This window comes from Lactuca saligna, chromosome 2 (assembly GCF_052625555.1).
Source record: "Lactuca saligna cultivar CGN05327 chromosome 2, ASM5262555v1, whole genome shotgun sequence".
In the NCBI taxonomy this organism is placed as follows: domain Eukaryota; kingdom Viridiplantae; phylum Streptophyta; class Magnoliopsida; order Asterales; family Asteraceae; genus Lactuca; species Lactuca saligna.
Genome location: NC_136418.1, coordinates 99,057,950 through 99,082,691, shown reverse-complemented (window position 1 = coordinate 99,082,691; position 24,742 = coordinate 99,057,950).

Genomic DNA, 24,742 nt, shown 5'->3' with positions numbered 1-24,742 from the left:
CCAGGATTTAGGTACTAAGTCTGCATAGTCGACATGGTTTATACAACAGGCACTAAGTCCGCACAGTCGCCAGGGTTTAGGTACCAAGTCTGCATGATCGCCAGGGTTTAGGCACCAAGTGTGACAACCCGATATTTCAAGTCAATGTTATGACCTAAGTCAAATATTGTAATCTATTTTGAATTAATTAATAAATAAAAATAGCATCAGAAATGTAATGTTCAAAAGCCTCAGTTGGGATACATAAAGTAGTAGATATCGTAACAAGGTTTTCAGAAAATTAAAGAACACAAAAATCCGAGTTATAACGAAGAAGTTATGACAAATCGAAAATCCACATCAAAACCGGTAAAACACTATTAAGTGTAAAATGTGAAATTTCAATAAAATAGTTCTTAGCTTTAAGTATTTAAATGAATGTTGTAGATATCATTAAACCGTGAACGTACATAAAAAGATCGTCCAAATCTGACTTCGTATGAAGGAGTTGCGATTTTTCTAAGTTTCGGAGTAGCAGTAGACAGCTAAAAACTCGAAATAGAGATCAAGTGATATTTAGCTGACACAACCTAAACGAGAATTGAAGATCTCTAGAATAGTAGTACAACGGTAAAAAGACAGACGAAAATGGACATAAGATGAAAGAGTTATGAATTTTTAACGGTCTTTTCCTGTCCAAGACTATTAAAAATATATAATTAAAAATAAAGTCAAAATTTGCCAACGAAGTCTAAATGAAAGTTGTAGATTAAATTCTCACCTATGCGTGGATATAAAGAATGTCAAAATCTGAGCTCGTATACGAGAGATATGAATTTATGAAGTTCGGAGCACGAACTTCCACATCTGTCAAGATTCACGTCGTGAGTCAAAGGAGGTTCACGACATGAACCAGTGATAGACGTTTACCAAGAGTCGGGCTATAAGATGTCGAGTCTACGAATTGATCATAACATAATTCATGACGTGAACTCCAATTTTTCACCCTATAAATAAGATGCGAGGGTTCCGACTTGTTTTGCTAATTTACACCATTTCTCTCCAATTTTCTTACTTTCGAGCCTCTCGAAACTATCCCCACGCCCCCGTTATGTATCCAAACTCCGAAAAAGGTCCGAAGGTCCGAAACTCCCGAAACATTTACCGCTTTCCAGTCGAAGTGCTGCCCAAGAAAAGTCTTGTTTTCTTCAAATCATCACACTTACTAGGTGAGTTCATACCCCTATATTTTCACGTTTTTATTATACTTTAGGGGGAGAAATACTAGTGATACACAAGAAAAACTTATGTTAAAATACAAATCATAAACTAATGTTAAAATACAAACATTATACTTTACATGCAAAGTTGGTAATACACCAAGGTTTATCATTCAAATGAAACACACTTTTGAAAAACTATAATATGTATAGTTTACGAGATATTCATGATATTTTACACTCTATAAATACTATTGAAAGGAAATACTTACATTTACAAAAAAATGGACTTTTCATACGTAAATCTATCTGATACAAACTTTTGTGAGACATTCGACTTCACGTACCTTCAAGTACACATTTAATGTCCTGTATTATAAACCATAAGCTCTTGTGGGGAGAGCGTGATACTTGTGTATAGATCTATACGGGATTGACAATCCAGCACCATATAAACTTGCATATAAGTTTATGATTTCAGCTTATAAGTATATGATTTAAGCAAGGATTATGAATTTACCTAACATTCATAACAATTCAACACAAAAATTGATAAACCTAAATATAATTTTGAGCAAGTTTATATGCTGAATTTAACCATCTAATTTATGATCTCTATTTTTTCTTTATAGTTTATATCTTGCTTTTACTTTATGCAAATATTGAATATGCTTTCAATTTCAAGATCATGTAAAGACGTAAAGTAGTAAATTGCTTTCTAGACACTAGGCTAGGCTTAATAATTTGCATCCTATTTACATAGAAAATAATCAGACTATCATATTTATAGAATGAGTTTTTCATTTTGGTTAAGTTCCTGAACCACCGGCATAATCTTATATGGAGATTTAAGAAATGTTGAAAAAAAAAGTTTGTATTTTATTTGTTGATCATCGATTCACTGTTGTCCTCTAAAAAATCAGTAGTGGTACTCAATTGCATAAGAAATCAGAAAAAAAAATTACCTGATGTTGAAGATGATGGCAGCAAAGGTCGTGATGTTGAAGACGATGGCGGCAGCAGCAGCGGCGACCGCGCGAGGGAGGGTGAACCCCCACTGGCGACCAGAAAGGGAGGGGTAGCGGCGGCTGGAGTCGGTCTTCAGATCGATGAGAAGGGTGCCGAGAAGAAGAAGAACGAACGAACGAAGAAGGTGTGGAGCGGCGTTTTTTTTTTGTTTAGGGCGTAGGGTGTTTTTTATTTAGATGAGGTTAGAAGTGGTTAGAAGAGCCAAGCCTGCAAAAAAAACAAACTGTCGCGAACTTAAAAGTGTTGTGCGTGTGTTGCGTCATATTCTACAACCTGGTTAAGATTTCAACACTCTTTATATGTATGGAACCCTTGAGACATGTTCTACAACTTGGTTAAGATTATTTATTCTAAATAATCTTTTGTCGAAAAGTTGTTTTCGACCCTTATTATCTCTAAATTGACTAGCCCGAATCTACGGGCGTTACAATTATCTCCCCCTTAGGATGATTACGTCCTGGAATCATCAACGAAACAGGGCTCACTTGATGACTCAATACGTTATCTCTTCATCCTAAGTAATATCCGTTACTTTGATGTTTCTTCGAACGAGTATCTAACTCTAAGGTTGTGTTTATTTAAAAAAAAAGCTCTTCTAACCTCTTAGTGCTGCGTGGTGCAACACACACACAACACTTTTAAGTTCGCAACAGTTTGTTTTTTTTTTTTGCAGACTTCGGGCTCAAAAACCTCTTCCCGTCTTCTTCCCCACACATTGTTGGGCTTGGCTCTTCTAACCACTTCTAACCTCATCTAAATAAAAAAACACCCTACGCCCTAAACAAAAAAACGTTGTTCCACACCTTCTTCATTCGTTCATTCTTCTTCTTCTCGGCACCCTTCTCATCGATCTGAAGACCGACTCCAGCCGCCGCTGCCCCTCCCTCTCCGGTCGCCGGTGGCAGTTCACCCTCCCTCGCGCGGTCGCCGCTGCTGCTGCCGCCATCGTCTTCAACATCATGACCTTTGCTGCCATCATCTTCAACATCAGGTATTTTTTTTTTCTGATTTCTTATGCAATCGAGTACCATTGCTGATTTTTTAGAGGACAACAGTGAATCGGTGATCAACAAATAAAATACAAACTTTTTTTTTTCAACAATTCTTAAATCTCCATATAAGATTATGCCGGTGGTTCAGGAACTTAACCAAAATGAAAAACTCATTCAATAAATATGATAGTCTGATTATTTTCTATGTAAATAAGATGCAAATTATTAAGCCTAGCCTAGTGTCTAGAAAGCAATTTACTACTTTACGTCTTTACATGATCTTGAAATTGAAAGCATATTCAATATTTGCATAAAGTAAAAGCAAGATATAAACTATAAAGAAAAAATAGAGATCATAAATTAGATGGTTAAATTCAGCATATAAACTTGCTCAAAATTATATTTAGGTTTATGAATTTCTTTGTTGAATTGTTATGAATGTTGGGTAAATTCATAATCCTTGCTGAAATCATATACTTATATGCTGAAATTATAAAATTATATGCAAGTTTATATGGTGAAATCATAAACTTAATTACTGAATTGTTATCACTTGTATTTCTTGAATGGAGATCAAGTTTACGCTTATATGCAAGTTTGTGCTTAAATCGTTAAACTTATTTGTTGATTGGGTTGTATAATATTTGCTTATATAGTTTTTTTTTTGTTCATTCATGATGTATTATTGTTGAATATGCTAAACTTATGTTGATTATGTTGAAATATGATTAATCTTTGTAGCTAAAGTATGTATTCTATATTTTTTTTGTTATTAGCAACGGGAGATAAACATACATGGACCAATGAGCAAACAAAATACTTATTGCAATTTGCAAACTTGTATTGAAGAAGTGCAAACCGTGGGTAGAAAAGGTTTGAGTTTACACAAACAATCATGACACAATTTAGGAACAACCATTAAGGAAAAGTTTGGCGTGGATTTGAATCAACGACAATTAAAAAACGCCTATGATAACCTTAGAGCGAAATACGCAGGATGGTTATACTTAAAAACAAAACTGGAAACTTTTACAATCCATAAACAAATACTTTGAACTTAACAAATGAGGAGTGGGAGGACTTTAAAAAGGTATCTACACACACAGACACACATATTTATATGTATTTTTTTATATAGTTGCCATTTATTCTTATATTACTTTTGTTACATTGATTGCGTTTAGGGTCATCCGAAAGCCGCTTCTTAGAAAACCGTCCCATTAGCGTTTCCAGAGCTTTGTGCAGAACTCTTTGATGGAAACAGTGCATTTGGTAATCTCAGCTATGCCACATCCGAAACACCATCAGGACATGGATCATCTTCTTTCCATGGTGCACCACTACAGCCTATGGACGCCCCTTCCATTAACATAGATGAGGATGATTTCTTTTCCAGTCATACTAGTGAGCATTTTACTCAGCCTCCACCTTCTGCTGATTCACCTTCTGGTAACCCCAACAAAAGGGCTAAACCCTCAACTCCTAGACCTCGAGCTCTTAGTGCCTCACCTGATCCACCTTCTTATGCCTCACCTAAAGCGTCTATTACTGATGATGATTTAGCACTGGAGATGCAAAAAGCTCTACACCATTTGACTCAAGGGCCAACAACTCCCCAATGTTTAGAGAAACTTGAGTTGCTCGAGTTAGACCCAGTAGACCCTCTACGATTTGCTGCGTATCACATTTTTGGAGGGACCATGAATATAAGAGAGATGTGAGTAAATTTGCCTAATGATCCACAAATATTAAGAGGATGGATCGAGATGACAACTATAAGTTTAGGAGTTTTAAAGGATGGAAAGATTGTTCGTTAAGTTTATTTGTTTGAGTTATTTAGGTTTCAATTGCATGTTTTGGAACTATATAGTTATGTTTTTTGGTTATTTTCTACTTGAATGTTATTTGTAGTATTTGGTACTTGAATGTTATGTCATGTTTTTTTGGTACTTGAGATTTATGTTATGTTTTTTTGTACTTGAATCTTATGTTATATTATTATCTTATGTTATTATATGTTTTGTTGATTAATAGGTTTGTAATGGATCACGATAAAAAGATACTACTCCTTATTCTTATGTACTTGTACGTCCACTACTTTTGGAAGTGAGGTGTCAAACGAGTGCGGGACAACGATTCGGAAATGACGGGACATGAATTTACGTTAGAGTTACTTCACCGTAATCCTCTACAATGTCTTGAAGTGCTACGCATGTGCCGTGAATTATTTGTTCGGCTATGTGCTCATTTTAGAGTAAACTACGAGTTAAAGGATAGAAAACATGTGTCGGTTGAGGAGAAGATGGCTATGTTTTTATGATGATCGGTCATAACCAACGTTATGTGATTATAAAGCGGAGATTTCAACACTCAAAGCAAACAATTCATAAGTTTTTTCATGAAGTGTTAGACAAAATGTTGCTTTTCGCACATGAAATTATAGTACCAACTTCTGTTAATCCGAATCCAAACATTCCAAGACATAATAGGAGGCTACGATGGGTGTTCAAGGGAGCACTTGGTGCACTTGATGACACTTTGATACATGCTGTTGTCCCTGCAAACAAACGGGATTTATATAGAAGTAGGGGAAAAGGAGATTGTTACCAAAACGTAATGGCAATATGTGACTTCAACATGATGTTTACGTTTGTTGTGGTCGGTTGGGAAGGGATAGCACACAATTCTAGAATTTTATTAAAAGCATTAGAAAATCCACATGCACCATTCCCGCTTCCACCACCAGGTAAATTTATGGTTATTTAAATAGTTTTATCTTAGTTTGAAAAATAAATGACTTTTTTTTGCTTCTTTTTACAGATAAATATTATCTTTGTGATGCCGCCTATGCAAACATTCGAGGTTTTATGGCACCGTACCGTAATGTGAGGTATTGGCTTGGAGATTTCCGTCGAAGACGTGCATTAACGAATAAAGAAAAATTTAACCACGCGCACGCAAAACTTCGGGATGTCATTGAGCATGCTTTTGGTGTCTTGAAAGCACAATTCGCTATATTGAACAGGATTCATGGCACCATTCTCGTTGGTTACACAACGAAACATTACCCTAGCATGTTTTGCGCTTCATAATTTTATAAGAAGAGAGAGACTACATGATGAGTATTTTGCACGATATGATGAACCAAATGTCTCAATTCGGAATAATAATGCGGTCGTTGATAATGATGAAGATGAGATTCGAACACATGTACGGGATGAAATTGCCGAACAACTGATGCAAAATATGGAATGAGAATTATTCAAGTTTGTTTGTATGAATTTTATTTAAAAATGTTAGTGTAAGAGTAATTTGGTTGTTTGAATTTTATTTCAATGTTTTAAGATTACAATTATTAAACTTTTGTTATTAAAAAACTATTTTTGGTTTATTAAATTACTTTATTTTAAATTTTTTAATATATGCAGCAGCTTGCAGACGTTAAAAAAACAAACATGCTTCTCATTACAGTCTGCAGCACTTTGGTCCACCTCTTCTGCTGCAGAGGTCTGCAGAAGTGGTCCACAAACTTCAGACAGTTTCACTTCGGAAAAACAAACAACACCTAAGACTTCATGACTTCAGGCGGTGCTCAATCTTGTACTTTCTCTTTACCTCATGTTAGACTTTCAATCATGACCTTCATGTCACATTCTCGATATTTATAAGAGAATCCTTCTTTTTCGTAACAAACTTAAGATAAGTTTATTTGATTTCCATGATAGACCGATCGGTCATGTTTTAATGAACTCTCATCGTATGTTGTAATGCTCAGACTCAAGTCTCTTAGAGTCAAATTCCGGAATGGAATATACTTTCCTTCATGTTCTAATGCAATATAATCAAATTTTAACATGTATCATTTCTAGCTATCAACTTCTTTAACTAGCGTGATACTTCTATTGACCGATTCGATTATCTTTCACTTCAATCCTCTAGCTTAAGTTAGGTGCTACATCGAACTTGGTTCTCTGAACCACGTAACATACTCATCTTAGTCGGACTCAATTTGATATGACCACTAGGGTCGGAATAACAATCATCTTCTTAGTCTTTACCGAAATGATGGTAACGACATATTCGAATAAAACGGTATCAATTACTAGCTTCTTGGTAACCTTGTGACTTTCCCTGATCCAAGCGTGAGTCCTGTGCTTTCGGTAGCATAGGCCTCTACTACCATTCACACCTACTCATACTCGTCCCAAGTATTGTCTCGTAGTTTTTTAAGTCACCATACAAGAAGATCACATAACAATTTAACACACCAGATAACAAAACGAAGGTTTTATATTATTCCAACGATTACATAGGTGTTCAAGTTCACCGTAGACTATGCCTCTAACAGGCTACATCATAAGATACTATGACTACTGCATAAATCGATCTTCGGATATGAAGTCTTCATTCCTAGCGTTGTTTTCTGCTTCATCGAGGTTCATGTGGAATGCCCTTGGCCTTGGTTGTGTATCTGGCATTGTTGCCTTGTTTTTCTTCGGGCGGTCTTTAGAAACATGCCCTTCTTTATTACTGTTGGATAAGGTGTCTAAGTCCATAACTATTTCTGGTATGTAATTGACCCGAACCTACATGGTCCATTTGGGTTGCCTGGAGTCATGCATTTGGATATACTAAATGAGAGAAATAACACTTGTGGTTTATTAATATATTATAAGTTCTAATATATTAATAGTATTATTTAATTAGTATTGATCAAGAATTAATTTGGAATTAATTAAGTGATCAAAAGATAACTAATTAAATATATGGTTTGATTATGTAAATTATCCATAACTTGTATAGTGGGCTAAAAGGCTTCATGGATTATCAAGTTGAGTTAAACCCATAAGATGCTCCATTGGAGTTACAAACCCATGGGTCATGGAAATGAAGAGTCATGAAACATTAGGTTTACATGGTGTAAACCTAGATGTGACACACTATATAAGCTACATGTTCTCTACCAAAATCGGCTACACTAAGTTGCAAGAGGGCTAGGCCGATTTTTAGAGTGTTACATATTCTCTTAAAGACATTCCAAAGCATTTGGTGTTGTGTGAAGCATTTGAGGCATCACACTTGGGGTGCTAGGCTCTCAAGGTTTTCAAGGAATCAAATCAACTACAAGGTATGTAATTCTAGCCATCTTTTAGATTAAAAGTTCCCCTTGTATGCTAGATAGGATCATGAACATTGGAAATCATATTTTGCATGTATTTTAGACAAACATAGATCCAAGGTTTTCTAGGGTTGCATGTACACTTAGAAGTGTTAGAATGCTCAAAACCCATCAGTGGTATCAGAGCCTAGACTTGTTTGTTAATACTTGATGCAAAATAGTGTTTAAAATCGAATTTTTTTGCTGTCTGCATAGGGGACTCGACGAGTTGATGGACCAACTCGGCGAGTCAAGTGAACTGGAGGTTGACTTTGACCAGAATGTGGATTTTGGCCGGGGGTAAAATGGTCATATTTACCTTAAGAATAGTTATCAGTTTTTGACTAAGTGTCATTGTGGAATTATAACCGGAGAGTCGCCGGAGCAGCAGCCGAATATTTCGCACTCAAAATTTTAGCATTCAGTCACACAAGGGGAGTTTCCTTCCAGTAGGAACGGGTCTACGACCACAATGCTAACCTGTTTAGATGATAGTAGTTCCGGACTGTGGTCCGATGCCGGGGTGGTCCCGAGAAGTAGTTATGAATGCTTGATGTCTTCGTGATTTGTGTATGCATGTGATATATGTTATATGCTATGTATGTTTAGCTTATTCCAGATTTCGGTCCGATGCCGGGCGGGGCCCGATGCAGTGAGCGGGGCCCAAGTTATTCTGGACTTCGGTTTGATGCCGGGCGGGGACCGATGCATTGGGCGGGGCCCAAGTTATGCCGGACTTCGGTCCGATGTCGGGCGGGGCCCGATGCAGTGCGTAAGGCCCAATATGTTTATATGTGTTATTGTATGGTATGTGGTAGTTTGGGGGAGCTCACTAAGCTTCGTGCTTACAGTTTTTAATTTTTGTTTCAGGTACTTCCGGTAGCAAGGGGAAGAGCTCAGAGTGATCGCATGGCACACACACCACAGTACTCAGCCTGGGATTTTTTAGACTCTGATATTTTTCATGTCTTGTCACAATATTTGGGATAATGTTTTGTTACACTTGATACATGTTATTCCTTATGATTTTGGGATGATTTAAGGTTTATTATGATTTTAAAAAGAAACTTTTGGGTCATAATTTTGGTTGTTAGACATCTCGACTATCTCAACCTCTATACTCGGGCTTTGAGTCTTACTCAATCTGGCGTTACTCTGGATCGGTAACTCACCTTTCTTGGAATTCTACATGCTGAACCTATTCAACACCTTATCCAAGCAGGTACTCTGACTAAGTCCAATTAGTCTCTTACTTCTGTCTCTCAAAATCCTTATCCCTAGGATATAGGCAGCTTCACCAAGGTCCTTCATAGCGAAACACTTCCCAAGCTAGGACTTCACTTCTTGCAGAGTTGGGATGTCATTTCTTATGAGTAGTATGTCATCCACATACAATACCAAAAGCTAACTATACTCCCACTAGACTTGACATATACATAGGACTCATCTTCGCTCCTCGAAAAGCCAAACTCTTTGACTTTCTCATCGAAACAAAGATTCCATCTGCAAGGTGCTTGTTTTAATCCATAGATGGATTTCTCAAGCTTACACACTCTATTAGGTTACTCTGTACTGACAAAACCTCTGGCTGATTCATGTAAACATCCTCAGCCAACTTTCCATTAAGGAAAGCGGTTTTGACATCCATTTGCCATATTTCATTATCATGAAATGCAGCAATGGCTAACATAACCCTAATAGACTTAATCTTTGCTACCGGTGAAAAGATCTCATCATAATCAACTCCCGGAGTTTGATAAAGCCCTTTGCAACCAATCGCGCCTTATAAGTAATTACATTACCATCCATGTCGGTCTTCTTCTTGAAGATTCATTTGCACCCGACTGTCTTACGACCTGCTACATTGTCAACCAAGTTCCAAACTTGATTGTCATACATGGACTATATCTCGCTGTCCATAGCCTCTTTCCATTTAGCAGCCTCAGGGCCTGCCATGGCTTCCGTGTAGTTGTTTGGTTCATCCAGACTTACCAATGTGCTACCACTAATAAGTGTATCACCTTCTGCAGTAATATGGAAACCATAGTAATGCTCAGGTGCATTCCTAACTCTCATGGAACGCCGCAGAGGTACAAACTCGTCAGTCGAATCAATAGGAGTTTCCTCCTTGGGTTGATTACTAGGGTTTGAGGTTCCTTCACCACTTGACTCTTGAATTTATTCAAGGTCGATTTGCCTCCCGCTATTTCTGTGGCTTATGAATTCTCTCTCGCAAAAGACTCCTCGCCTTGCTACAAAGACCACATTATCACTGGATCTGTAGAAGAGGTAACCAAAGGATTTCTGTGGGTAGCCGATGAAAATACACCTCTCACTTCGAGGTTCAAGATTATCGTGAGTCTCGCACCTCATGAAAGCCTTGCAACCCCAAATCTTGATGTGATCTAGATTAGGAACTTTTCCAGTCCACATTTCGTGAGCTGTTTTGGCAACCTTCTTTGTAGGGACTAGATTAAGGATATGGGCGGCAGTCTCTAAGGTATATCCCCAAAATGAGATTGGTAGCAAAGTTCGACTCATCATGGAACGAACCATGTCCAACAATGTCCAATTACGCCTCTTAACCACACCATTCAAATGCGGTGTCCTGGGAGATGTCAATTGTGAGACAATCCCACATTCCTTAAGATAGTCAAGGAAATATGTACTAAGATACTCACCACCTCGATCGGATCGAAGCATCTTAATGTTCCTTCCCAACTGATTATCCACTTCCTGTTTAAACTCTTTGAACTTTTCAAAGGTTTCTGACTATGCTTGGTTAAGTAGACATGTCCATATCTACTATAATAATCAGTAAAAGTCACATAGAAGCGGTTAGCATCCCTTGTGGTGGTTCTGAAGGGTCCACACACATCAGTATGTATGAGATCCATCAAACCCTCACCCCTAGCACAAGAACCAATGAAGGGTGACTTTTTCATTTTCCCAAGCAAACAAGATTCAAAACTATCATCCGACTTTAGGTCAAATGACTCCAATACTCCATCCTTTTGGAGTTAGCCTGTGTGTTTCTTGCTTACATGGCCAAGACGACAATGCCATGATGATGCTTTATCCAAGCTAGTGGAATAATCTATACACAACACATTATTTCCAAGGTTATCTACAACCGACACAGTTTCATATACACCACCACAAGATAATGCTTTAAAATAAAGAACATTATTAAAGAAAGAATTAATACCACCACATTCATTATCAAACGAAAAGGTAAAACCTCGTTTGTACAAACCAAGAAAGGAAATAATATTTCTCGCCATTTCAGACAAGTAACAACATTTATTCAAATCTAATGTTAACCCACTACTTAGCAATAAAGAATAAACTCCAATCTTGTGACATGTGAAGCTTTCCTATTCCCCATGATTAAGTTTATCTTCCCATGCTCCACATTCTCACTTCTTCTTAGTCCCTACAAATCAGAACATATGTGAATACCACAACCTGTATCAAGGACCCAAGAATTATAATAGGGTGAATTATTAGACAATATAGTTTAAATACCTGCATGGTTGGGTTTCACTTTCCCATCCTTAACATCTTGCAGATACTTTGGGCAGTTTCTCTTCCAATGCGGCTTTTCATTGCAATAGAAGCATTCCACTTCTTTAGGGTTGGCAGAAGGAGTGACAGAACCTCTTTTGGTTCCACTCGAAGAGGAGCCAACAAGGGACTTTCCCTTGGTACCCTTCGAAGGGCTCTTCATATTCTTCCCTTTACCTTGCCCGATTGCCAAGACAAGGGTTGCGGTAGGAGTAGGAGTGGTAACAACTGATTTACCTTTAAGACCACTTTCCGTGGTCTTCAAAAGTCCTTGAAGCTTTCTGAGTGTAACTTCCTCCTTGTTCATGTGGTAGGTCATTCGAAATTGATCATAACAAGAAGGTAAGAAGTGCAAAATGATGTCAATTGCCAACTCCTCGGGGAATTTCACATTCAATTTCAGCAAACGGTCCACATACCTTTGCATTTTCTGCATGTGGCCCGTGATGGGTTCACCATCCTTCATCTTGGTTGTTATTATGGAGGAGATGATGTCATACCTCTCTTGAAGAGCACTTTGATGGTAGCGGTCCATCAAGTCCTGGTGCATCTCAAAAGGGTATAGTCCTCATAGGACTTTTGGAGCTCGACTGTCATCGTGGCCAACATGATACATGCCGCTTTGGTGGCATCTCTCTCATGAGTTCGATATCCAGCGATCTCCTCAGGAGTAGCAGAAGACTCATCAAGTTCCTTAAGCTCCTTGACGAGGACATATTCCTTGTCCTCGTAACGAGTGACCATCCTGATGTTTCAGATACAATCCATAAAGTTGGAACCATCAAAGATGACTCTCCCACAAAGGTTCATGAGAGAGAAGGAGTTGGCAGGGTTTGAGCCAGAAGCAACATTGTTGGAAGACATCTGAAAAGAAAGAAGTGTAAGTTTAGATTAGATATAAAGATAGTCCTTAATAAGACACCCAAATGTAATATTAAGGCTATGACCCAACACAATATTTTATAACTTAGAAGAGGGATGCTGTAATCCAAGCTATAAAACATTTGAAGGTAGGTGAATGACGATTCACCAATTTCCAGCATGAAAAATGAAATGAATTATTAGGTTTTAATTGGTTTTGAAACTCCTAGATTCTTTTGAGATTCAATGAACTTTTCAATGGCATGTTTCAATCTCGAATGTGTCGTTTAAGTTTTGTGACCGGGATGCCGAGGATCACAGAACAAGGTGTGAATTAACCATGCAAATTACTTGGTACTCTTAATGTTTATCACCTAATCGATGTGTCGGTTTACCACACGCGCTCCACTGATCTATGATAAACCTTAAGCCACCCTTTGCCTACCTTGTTAAGTTTAGGTTAGTGTGTCGGTTAACCACACACGCTCCACTAACCATCATACTTTTAATGAGGATTTAAAATCATTGTCCTACCCGTTCGGCTAACGACCCTCCACCAATTAAGGAAGCAGTGGGTGAGAGTAGACACCCATTAAGTTGCCATTTTATAGGCAACAACCTTATACCCCCATTATAGACCGACTTCATGAATGAGGCCTACTAACGGTAAAACAACTTGATCTTATAAATAAATATATATATATATATATATATATATATATATATATATATTATTATTATTATTATTATTATTATTAACTTATAATATTATAAAGTATAAGGGTTGAATTTTAACTTTTAAAATTCTAGGGGTTGGAACTAAAGTTTTCTAAAGTGACTTTATATGTTCCAAAACGCGAGGGCAAGTTTTGTAACTATTCAAAACTTTTCAACTTCATAACTTATGAGTTATTAGTTTATTAAAATGAAGACTCTTCATTTTTTGTAACCGATGTGTTCATTAATGGACTTTAACAGGAGTGACTTTTGGTAATCCATAACTTGAAGACAAATTATGGATTCCATTAAAACACATAATGATAAAAAATTAACTAACAAACAATTTGCAAATAATTCCTATGATCTTACTAAAACTCATAAATTTATGAACATTCATATCAACCATTTCAAGAATCATATAAACACATATAAACTTGAAATTTTGATAATAGCCATTGTAAATGTATTAGCATAACCATTACACAATCTAAAACAAGTTTTATAAGACCAAAACAGTTTAGGGTAATGTTTCTAGTCCATTTCCAGCGGCAAAACTTGAAAATCTGCATTCAGGGCCTCCTACTCGTCGATTGCAAGAACTCGACGAGTAGGATGAAATAACACATGGAATCATCGAGTCCCCCCATGGACTCTGCGAGTTCATTCAGCAGAATGCATAAATCTTGAGTTTTTTCAACAATTTGCATCAGGTATCAAGAAAACAAGCCTAGGCTCTGATACCACTAAAGGGTTTTGAGCATTCTGACACTCCTAAGGTGTACATGAAACCCTAAAAACCTTGGATCTATGTTTTACTAAGATACATGAAAATTTGATTTTTCCAAGGTTCTTAACCTAACTAGCATGGCATGGGAAACTTTGAAACATAAAAGCTAGTAGGAGAACATACCTTTCTTATTTCTTGGATTCCTTAAGAACCTTATGAGCCTAGCACCTCAAATATGATGCCTCAAATGTTTTACACAACACCACAAATCTTGGAATAACTTTGAGAGAAGTACACTATCACTCAAAATTGGCTAGCCCTCTTGTTCTACACATAGTACCGATTTTGGTAGCCCATGGTCCTTTTATAGTTGTGTCACAAGTAGGGTTACAACATGTAAACCCTAATTGACATGACTTTTCATATTCCATGATCGATGGGTTTATAACCTCCATGGACTATCCATGGAGCACTATATGGGTTTTAGCCCAATTCAATAAACCATGGATCATTAGCCCACTATAAAAGAATGGATGATTTACACAATCAACCCCATATATTTAATTAGTCTCCTTTTGATCACCAAATTAATTCTAAATTAATTCTTGATCAATACTAATTAAATAATATTATTAATATATTAGAACTTATAATATATTAATAAACCTTAAGTGTCCTTTCTCTCATTTTGTCTATCCAAGTGTTGCAATGCCATGTAACCCAATGGACCATGCCAATCGAGTCAAGTACATTCATGAAATAGTTATGAACTTAGACACCTAATCCAAAAACACTTTCCATAATACCTGATCGCTAGTAAATGCTACGGCTACCCCCGCAGTCTTACAACACTTTCCATACCGGTCGAACACGCACTCAACCAAACACACAACTGAACTTGAGTCCTAACTGGAGCTCTAACATGGTTCCCGAAACCTGCTATCTAAGAGTCTCGAAGGCTGTCTACTGCTCAGTCCCCCAACGAAAGGCCACTGAATTCTTGGTCAGCCGGGTGAAAGGAGCCGCAATCTCGGAGAAGTCCCGTATAAATCTCCGGTAATTACCCGCTAGACCTAGAAAACTTTGAATCTCAGTTGGAGACCTTGTAATCTCCCACTGCATCACGACCTCTATCTTGGTCGGATTGACTAGAATACCCTTCTGGTTGTTAAGGTGCCCAAGAGATTGCACCTCGCGCAACCAGAACTCACATTTGGAAAACTTTACAAAAAGTCGACTGCCTAATAGTCGACTGCCGACAATCTGAGCTTACCAATGCTAATAATAAATTACCAGTCAAACCATAAGATAGCCCATCCGACACCTCAATCCATTCCCCATGCTGTCAACCGAAGGCCTTAATCTTCACTCTGGCTGATGAATCCTCGTTTCCACCCCCAATCTCGCAGCACTACTGAACTATGACTGAACACAACCCATGCGATAAATGCAATTCTCGTAAACATCTACTGACCGAACACCCATGTGTCTAACACTCGCAACTGACTCCACTATATTCATGCTACCAGTCCTTCCCTAGCAACGATAGTGCCTTGAACTCCAAATTTTATCCATAGACAATTTTCGACCATACCTGAACCTTGAGAGAACCACTGAATGTTGACTTCATTGTAGAACTATCGCTCTAACCTTGACCGACTATCCTCTAAATAATACTCTTGCACAGATCCCGAAAAAGATTCGGAATGATAACGGTACATGCGGAACCCACTCCGCAAGATACTTCCCTCTGTGGGTTCATGAAGGACTTTTCGGCATGCAGGATGGCATATATGATCCGTGATAACCCATACACTAGCAGAAAACCGACCCGAGATTTGACTTATCAGAACTCACTCACAATTTGAAAGCGATACGTATTCCCAACATCCATCTAGTAGCAGTAGAAGATGTCATACCCCCAACATCTGGAGGAATATTGATCACCTTCAGCTGACATGATCAACCCTGTCACACCTGTAGCATCCTAAACCTTTGGAGCGACAAACTCCCCTGTGCACTTTCCTGTACGTGTTGCACTGACTTCGGCCCTGCTGGCCTTTCACCCAATGATCAGAAGTCATGGTTCTCTCCCCGGGACCCTCTACTATACGCACCTGGCACGACCCTCTCTTCCCAGGGTGCTCCAAATCGCTCTGGCATCTGCAAACTCTTGGAAATCATATCCTCCAGGGTCTGACACCATGTCACGCTCACTAGCTCACTTGCCAATGGCTAAGCTGCAACAATTGGAACATCCTCTGTCCCTAAACCGAGTCACAAACTCCTCCCAGAAGTTTCTCAGATTCTCTAAGACTCTCACCGATTTGAGTATGGAACCTATGCTTTCAGTAGTTCGGGACCAATACTACCTTCCACACCTGTCCATACTTTCCTCAGCAATCCTCCCGAATCCTCTAAGTTAGTTCCTCCAACCGATGCACCCAAGTCTCACTAAACCTCACTAATAACCCACTGAAGAATATCCTAGACTTTCCTAGGTTCCCGAACTCACCAAGTCCTCAGCTGCTGAAAGATTCCCAGTAATGTCAACTAGCTACCTCATGAATATAGCCACATGCAATAGAGATCAGCTAATCCTTCGAGTAAAAGACCCATCCCTAGAGCGGTTGAACTCAAACAAGAGTTGCACAATAGGTTCAAATCTATCACTCTAATATTATCCAGTCTGTGCCACAAGTGACTTAGCATATTCACTTAATAGCTAGCTCACATTATTAAGAGTCCCACAAAGTACAGAGCAAGCATCATTCAGACAATGGAAAATCTAACCATCATATTCCAATCGAACCATTCTATCCTCTAATCAGGAATCTGTATATGCAATTCAAAGGCTCATACAATCAGGTATAACCTAAACAGGCTATCCAATCACTGATTGATCAATACTAGCAAGAAAGTCTATATGCAAATACAATAGGCATATAAGACATCCTTCATAGATCCTTAGACCTAATCTAGCATGCAGTTCTCATAATCATATCATAACATAACATATCATAACTGTTGGATTAGTGTCTAAGTCCATAACTATTTTGGTATATACTTGACCTGATTATGAGCATGGTCCTTTTGGGTTGCCTTCACCATAGCAACTTGTAGGATGAATTATGGAAAGAGAAAGGTTTAATTATGATTTATTAATATATTATAAGAATAATATATTAAAGGAGAAATCATATTGTTTAATTAATATTAGTCAAGAATTAATTAAGAATTAATTTTGTGGCTAAAAGGGATTAATTAAACCTAGGGAACTGGATTTGTAATTATAAGATAACTACAATTGGGCTATGGATCACCTTGGAATATAGGTTGGAAAAATTCTATGGGAAGCCCAGAGGGAATTCGTCCAAGAGTTATTCTAAAGGAGTCCATGGGCTGCTTAGGGCTTAAGCAGTCAGATTAGGGTTTCCTAGTTGCAAACCCTAATAGCCTACATATATAAAGGACCCCTATGGCCCCAAAAATATGGCTAAGACTCCCTTTAGGGTTTCTAGGCGTTTTTGGTTGCCTGCTCTCTCCTCCCTCTTCATCTTTGTTGCTCATGGTGTTTGTGACTCCATTAGAGGGGCAACATTTGAGGCACTAAGCTTTCTGAAGTCAATCAAAGGAAGGAATTGATTGTTATTGCTACATAACAATCGAAGGTAATTTCTAAACTCTAATTCAGTTCATATTAGGATAGATATAGGGTTTGAGAGACTTGGATGAATTACATGTACAATAGAGAAACCTAGATCCAAGCATCAGGGTTTGTATGGGCACATAGGAAGTTCTTATGTATAAAACCCATCAGTGGTATCAGAGCCTTGATTGGTTTCTATTGTATGTGAGGCCTAGTATATTCATTTTCTAAAAAATGATTTTCTGGCCTCTTCTCGACCTGACTCGGCGAGTCAGCCCAACTCGGCGAGTCGGAGAGTCTGGCAGAGGGAATATCGGGATTTCTTGCTATTTTGCTGAAGGATAGTTGCCTAATCTGGTTTTAACTGATAAAATTCGATTTTTACTGTTATTATGACATTATCCTTGCCAAAAACAAAATATAATTACCAATTGATTAGATAATAAATTCCTTATATGATAAAATTTGATTATTTGAATTATTGGGTAAATTATTTTGCAAGAAATTGGACTAGTTCAAAATTAGATAATTGTCTTATTTGAATTATTGATCTAGAATGTTCTTGATAAAATTTGAAAAGTTTCAAATTACACCCTTTAGATTTCATAGTTTAAATTTGAACTTATTAGTTTAGTTTTTGAAATTTAAATAGTTGAACCATAATGTTTTGAAAAGTTCAAAACTTGCCCTCAAGTTTTGGAATTTAAAATTTGATTAAAAGTTTATTTTTGAAATATCAAATTCTAAAACCCTAGTATATTTGAAAAGTTCAAATTACACCCGTATGGTCTTATTAAGTTAATTATATGTATAATTAAAAGAGAGTTAATAATTCCATAAAGTTTTGGTTTACATTTAAGTAAATTAAAAGTATAATTTATTAAATTACACCACCTAGTATTTTAAAAGTGTAAAATACACCCTTATACTATATGTAACATTAAAAGTCTAATATTATATATATATATATATATGTGTGTGTGTGTGTGTGTGTGTGTATGAGTAAAGAGTCAGTATTACCCTTAGTAGGCCTCATTCACGAAATTGGTCTATAAGGGGTGTTTAAGGAAATTGCCTATAAAATGGCGATTGAATGGGTATCTACTCTTACCCACCACACACTTGACTAGTGGAGGGTCGTTAGCCAAATGGGTAGGATAGGACGAAACCTTCCATTATAAGTATAATGAAGTACAAACTAACTAAATACTTTTACAAATTCCCAAATCATAGTTATTTTAGGCAAAATGTGAAATTGTATGCTAATCCATGGAATTACACTTCATACCATTGTCGAACGTTGAACGTTAGTGGAGCGTGCCTGGTTAACCAGCACACTAATTTGGGGTTGACATTGGTAGTGAAGGGTGGCTTGATGTTTATCATAGATAAATGGAGCGTGTGTGGCTAACCGGCACATTGATTAGGTGATAGTAGCATTGAGTACACCATGTTGATTCGCATGGTTATTCACACCTTGTTTGTGATCCTCGGCATCCCAGTCGCAAACTTGAAAGGCATAATCGAGATTAAATATACCATTGAAAGGTTCAACGAATCTCAAAAGATCTAGGAGTTTAATTCATTTAAAACCTAAAATTCATTTTCGTTTTTCATGGTGGAAATTGGTAAATCGTCATTTACCTACCTTCAAATATTCTACAACTAGATTACGACATCCCTCTTCTAGGTTGTAGAGTATGGTATTGTATCCTAGCCTTAATAACTCATTTGGGTGTTTTATTAAGGACTCAATCAACATGACTTGAATTTTCTCCCGTTTTGTAGATGTCTGGTTCTGATAATCACGGTCTTCCTGAATCTTTTGAAGATGATATTCCATGATATGATCGAGGAACAAGAGATCATGCTTAACTTCCTCCACCTCCTCCAATTGTTCTCCCTGACCCACAAGTTCAAAGGCTTGAAAAGTTCAAGCTCACTCAAGCCCTTTTGGCAAGTAAACACGAAGATGGGAAATTTGTGTGTGCACACGTCTTAGAGATGAAGTCACACATTGACAGGTTAAGGATGTTGGGTGTCGAGATTTTAGGTGAGTTGACTGTTGACTGGGTTCTTCAGTCGCTTCCTGAATCATATAGTGAGTTTGTAAGAGATTACTATATGATGGAACACGACGTGACCCTCATTGATCTCACCTATTTGCTTATAGCTGTTGAATCAGAAATGATTTGGCGTGCTGGTCAAGCAAATTTGTCTGGTGAATCAAACTCCCAAACTTCAATGGAAATTGGCAACATTGGAAGTCCAGAAAGGACTAAGTCTGTGATTGTACGATGTGTTGTGCCAAGGGAGTCCATTTGCTTCTATTGCCAAGAGAAGGGGCATTAGAGACGAAGCTGCCCAATCTACCTGAGAGATCTAAGAGATGGGAGAGTCAAGATGCATGGCTCTATTTTAGGTAAAACCCACTATCTAACTCTTTTAAGTTCCTATTTTTGATTCTTAATAAATGATCTGATAAGATTACATTTTGATGTTTTGTAGGATCGAAGAAAAGAGAGGGAGCTTAAGGGAAGGAGCGAGCTGAATCTGATCATGAAGAAATGGATTTCGATCGCATTGCTTGAAGATTGAATTCTTGAGCTACTACTTGGAGTTAGAATAAATTGCTTAGAAATATGTAATAGCATAATTTCATTTGAATTGCATTATAAGGACAAGTTTTTCTGCAATAAAATAAATCTTGAGTTTTATCTTATTTATTTATCCTTGCAATGGCATGTGTGAAAATGGATGTTTGTGTATTTCTAATTTTAGCAATGTTGAATTGGATATGATTCTAGGTTTTTTGCTATTTGTGGTAAAGTCAAACGTTTACCAAATAGGGAGAGTTTCTCATTGCCCAAGTTTCAATTGGACAGAAACTTGGAATCATGCAACCTGTATTGTATGATGAATGAAAAACTTTCACATTTGGAAAATTGAGACTAATTCCTTGACTAAGAGTCAAGTGAAGGAGTAGGAGATCAGGTACCCTTGGTTGTGCATTGGTCAAGTCCACCACAAAGAAAGATAAAAATAATTCATCATGATTTACTAATATTTAGTAAATATGGTTTTACTTATAAAACTAAGTGTAATTCTGAGTTGATTGAAAAGGTTTCAATGAATGACAGAATGAATAAGAAGAATCAATTTGGCAGAAAGATAAAAGTTTCTCCATTCAAAGAAGAAGGGAGAGTACCTTTTATTGTGTTTTATGATAAGTCTTAATTATTAAGAACGATTTCTCAATTAATCCTCTAATTGAGTCTTAATGCATTTGTATGTCTAAGAAGAGGAATCGAGAATTGTGGAAATAGTTAAATCAATAAGTCAATCATATTGCATTCTAAAATCAAGTCTTAGAGTCATACTCCAAGATTGTGACTTGAGTGACACGTCTTAAGTAGGTTTATAACACTCATCAAATGTGGAGTTTGGGGAAAAGTTTTCTTATTCTTGCACATTTGGATTTGGTAAGTTGTGATGTCTTGGATAAGACAAAGACCAACTAAGACCAATTATCTGAAGTGTTTTGTCTTGATAAGAAGTACACTAACTCTTGAATATTTGTTTTATCAATGAATGTTTCTTGACAAAAGAATCATATATTTCAAGAGGTCAGTGGGAGTTTTCATGATCTTGAAAAAGTTTCGAGAATAAATCGAGAATAAACCTTATCAATCATCACTAGCACGCGACTTGAGGTTTACAACCTATCGTGTTGACAAGTTTGTTCTCTGTACCATTCCACTTTAATTCATCTTTTCATATGAGATCTATGAGTTCTCAATTGGATTGCATAGAGGCAAGGCATCCTGATCAATGAAAGTACATTGATAGGTAAGGGTGAGCTTCTTGACAACTTGGAAGCAATGGTGGGCATTCGTGCTACCATGAGGCGAGAAATCAAGATTGAACAAGTTGAGTCCATATGAGTTTGGATTTATCGCAAACCTTGGTTTTGACGAATTCACATGGATAGGAGCACATACACCATAAACTCTAAGTGTCATAAGTTTTCCCTCCTTCATGAAAATGATTATGAGGAAATACTTTCACTAAGAGAGATTTTAAGAAGATAGAAATTGTGAAAATTGTATTCTCAAATTCGATTATGATTACGGCATCCCTTTTCATGGTTCAAATTGTGAGATTTAGCAATTAGTCTGAACATTTTGGGACCTTGTTCTAAAATTGTTTAGATGCACATATAAGCTATCTAGGGAAAGGTGTATGAGTTTAAGAAGCTTAGCTAAAGGATTATCGAAGCATCTAGTATTAGAAATATGAATTCTGTGGAATTCAATAAGTATTGTTTTCTGGAAGTTCAACTGTTTTCTGAATACATGTCAAAGCTAGTGGGAGCATAAGTGTTATGCTGGTAAGAAAATAATCATCATGTTAGTGGGAGAATGATTATTATGGTAAGTATTGCAAGTTATTAATATTAATTATAGAAAACAAAGATTCACTTTGCAAAGTTGTAGGAGATGAAAAGTTGTTTTGCTATAATTAAGGGAGAGAATATTATACTTTGTTTCAAAATCTAAAGCTTAGATCGAGAAATGTTAATAAATTTAGTAAAAGATACACAGTGCATTCTCAAAATTCGATTATGATTACGGCATCCCTCTTCATAGTTCGAATTGTGAGAACGTGGCACATAAAATGTTATGGCAGAAGATTGATAAAGTATCATATCTTTATATAAGACATTATGCATTGTGTCCCATACGCTTCGGGTATAGGATCGATTGCATATGCTATAATATTTGACCATTCTAAAATTTTGCAAATGCCTATTGCATTAAGAGGGAAAAGGGACTAGAATCAGTTTTTACTAAAATAATTTAACAACTATCAAAGGATGATTCAAAGTTTGCTGAGGATTGGTTGCTTGTGCGTAGTTGGAATTATAGTACTGGATGGACCATATCGACATTATTATGAATAGATAAGATTCTATTTAGAATGAGCTGTCATATGATAAATATGGAAATGTTTCCATAATGGGAGTTGGATATTAAGAATCTATTTCTAGATTAGAAACTTTTATGCAAGAAGGATGTTCACAGGAATGTACTTTGAATGAGAGACTTCACAACTATGGAATTGTCTTGTAACAATTTCTAATAGAGAACCTTGTGATTTCATTGGCCGAGTCTTGGTGACTTTATGTATTGACTTTACGAAAGGATCATTGCGTAAAATGTTAGAATCTAGCATATTTTGATAGTGGTCGAAATTTGATATTCTTACACTTATGATACGGATCAGGAATTCTGAAATGAGCATCATTGGAAAAGTTTTCAATTGATCTATTTCACAAAGTAAGGACCATAGGAAATATAGTTTGCATGCTTGGTGCATGGGACAACTATTGTTATAATTGAAGTGTTAAGTTGATTATCTAAAACATTATGCAATCAATAATGAGTAATCAATATGGTGACTAAATAAGAGGTCTTTTATTTATACTCAAAAGTTTTGAGGCCATATAGGATTAAGTATTATTATTATGTTTCGATTTGCATGTTTTGACTTCCAGAATAACTGGGTTATTCGAACCTCCACAGTCAGTCATACGTTGGAAGTAGGTATGAAGGAAGACTGTCATGAATCTGTCTGTAGATTGTCTAAAGTGTTTAGACATAGCACAAGTTTGTTGCAGAGTTCATGAGTGCTTTAATAAGATTAGAGTATTGGATTAAACATACGCTCACTTGAATCACTTCATGGCTTTTATCACGAGTGATTGTGAGACGATAATATTGTATATTCTTGAAACCGAGACGTGTAAGTGTTAATTATGATTTGGTTGCACATTGATAATAAGTAAACGCACCAGTAACTTGGTGTTATAAAACTTATTGTTGTGTGTGATTTGATGAGTAAGAGCAAGCGAGCATTGGAGTCGAAGTTTATCCATTCCTTTTACCCAAAGTGGGATAAAAGTAATATCTGTGGGCCCCTCGATGATTTAGTGATGACACCCTAAGCGCTTGGCCAAGCCGGGACTAAGTTGATGTGTTCAATTGTAGTCTGTTGTCAGTTGTCATAAATCAGAAGTCGGGAAACAATACATGGACAGAGAGAATGATTTAAATCCATGTCTCGTGTCTATGTACAATATCTTGTAGAATGGGGGAATATATGATCCCTTATCTAAAGGACACGTGTATCTGATAAGATCAGAGTTGATAGTGGCTTTTGAAAGCTATGATTTCTGATCAGGTTCTGAAGTTATGCAAAATAATTATTAGACTTATCCAAGTGGGAGACTGTTGGATTAGTGTCTAAGTCCATAACTATTTTGGTATATACTTGACCCGATTATGATCATGGTCCTTTTGGGTTGCCTTCACCATAGCAACTTGTAGGATGAATTATGGAAAGAGAAAGGTTTAATTATGATTTATTAATATATTATAAGAATAATATATTAAAGGAGAAATCATATTGTTTAATTAATATTAGTCAAGCATTAATTAAGAATTAATTTTGTGGCTAAAAGAGATTAATTAAACCTAGGGAACTAGATTTGTAATTATAAGATAACTACAATTGGGCTATGGATCACCTTGGAATATAGGTTGGACGAATTCTATGGGAAGCCTAGAGGGAATTCGTCCAAGAGTTATTCTAAAGGAGTCCATGGGCTGCTTAGGGCTTAAGCAGTCAGATTAGGGTTTCCTAGTTGCAAAACCTAATAGCCTACATATATAAATGACCCCTATGGCCCCAAAAACGTGGCTAAGACTTCCTTTAGGGTTTCTAGACGTTTTGGCTGCCTCCTCTCTCCTCCCTCTTCATCTTTGTTTCTCATGGTGT